We start from the raw sequence: 1887 nt of genomic DNA, 5'->3' as shown, positions 1-1887 counted from the left end.
CCCCTGCCTCTCCCAGGACCGGACGACCCCTCCCCTCTCCTTCCTCCACTTCTCAGGATCCCGCCGTCCCACGGTTGGGACCCTGGAGACCCCGGGACGCGCCGCCGTCCCCATACTTTTGTCCTGGCTAAGCCCCTGCCTTCGCCCCGGGGTGGGTCGGAGCCCCTGGCTGCCGCCGCCCCCTCTTCTCTGCCTCAGATTCCTGCCGGGTCCCTGCTCCAAGCGCACTTTCCCGAGACCTCCAGAGCCCCTGCTATGGCCCGCCCCTCTTCTTCCTCCAAACCCTGAGCCCCCTGCCCTTCTCCCCAAAGAGCCTTTGCCCCAACCACCTCCACTTCAAAAACGAAGCCCCCTCCCCAACCACTGGCTCCCCCTCCTTTCCACAGAGCCAGAACCAGCGCCCACAGCCCGAGCCTGGACCGCTCTGGCTTTCCCACCCCCGGCCCTCTCTGCTCTGACCCCCTCTGTCCCCCAGTCCCTGCCTGCTGCCACCTCCCCTGCGAAGAGCCCAGTCCTGTTTAGGGACCCCAGCCTCGCTGCATCCCGCCTAGCTCCTTTGGGACCCAGCCCTGCCCTCTGGGAAGCCCACCTCACCCTCCCACCTGGAGGGAGGACTCCGGGAGGATGGCTGGGGAGTGGGAGACTTCTCCCTGCAGAGGGTCCTGGAGGGGCGGAAGGACGGCATCCTGACCTCCCTATGACAGCTCGGGGAGTGGACATGCATGTCCCACCATAGGTGTTGGGTGGTACATGGCTGGGGGAGCTTCTGCCTGTGCGTAGGGGTCCTGGGGCATTGTGGGCATGGGCGTGTGTGTGAGTGTGTAAGCATGCCTGAGCCTCACACCCCTGCAGGTGGGTTCCCTCCCTCTCTCCTCTGCTCCTGGAGCCCATAGTCAGGTCTGGGAGTAGAGGACTGACAGGGCGAGGAGCCTAGTGCCTAGTGTGCGTGCACGCGCACACGCACAGCCAAACACACACGGGCACAGCTGCAAGTCAGGACCCCACCAGGTCACAGCCAGAGCCCTGGGCTGGGACCCCTGCTGCCCCCTCCTGTGCCTCCGGAGCCCCTCTGCCGCATGTGCTGGAGCCCATAGTCAGGTCTGGGAGTAGAGGACTGACAGGGCGAGGAGCCTAGTGCCTAGTGTGCGTGCACGCGCACACGCACAGCCAAACACACACGGGCACAGCTGCAAGTCAGGACCCCCACCAGGTCACAGCCAGAGCCCTGGGCTGGGACCCCTGCTGCCCCCTCCTGTGCCTCCGGAGCCCCTCTGCCGCATGTGCCAGCGCAAAGCCCGTTTCCTCGCCCTGAAGTGGGTGATGTGTGTGGGACAGGGCTGGCCAGACCAGGCTCCTGGAGCTGACAGCCCCGTCACTGTGGTCACGTCACACGATTGCTTGTTTAATGCTCTAGCCTGAGCAGGCACCTGTGCCAGGCCTTGGGGGAGGGTGGGTGGGCAGGTGTGGGCTCTGGGAGATATTCCAGTTGGACCCCAGCCTCAAATCACCTTGCCTAGCCAGGACTGGAGTGCGGGTGCCAGGCTGGGTCTTGAGGAGGGCCTAGGTGGCCTGGTGACCACTGCCCCCTATCTTAGCCACAGCCCCCAGAACTCTGACTTCTGCCGAGGGGAGGGCTGCCATTCAGGGAGCCCTTCCTGGGCTGCCACCTCAGTCCGCCATAACCCAGGAGCTGGGTAATGGCCCAGGATGCCCCTCCCATTGCTGGAGGGACATGGGTAAGAAGGACACCTGCTCTTTGCTCTGGGTGAGGCCTGAAGGTGGATGGTCAGATGGGCAGCCCCTCCTGCCACCCCTGCAGCCCAGTCACACTCCCTGGTGTTGGAAAATACTGGCAGCCCGGCGCTGCTGCTACCGCCCCCCGCCGCT

This window comes from Tupaia chinensis, unplaced genomic scaffold, assembly GCF_000334495.1.
Source record: "Tupaia chinensis unplaced genomic scaffold, TupChi_1.0 Scaffold000355_1, whole genome shotgun sequence".
NCBI lineage: Eukaryota > Metazoa > Chordata > Mammalia > Scandentia > Tupaiidae > Tupaia > Tupaia belangeri.
This window is presented reverse-complemented; position numbering follows the sequence as displayed.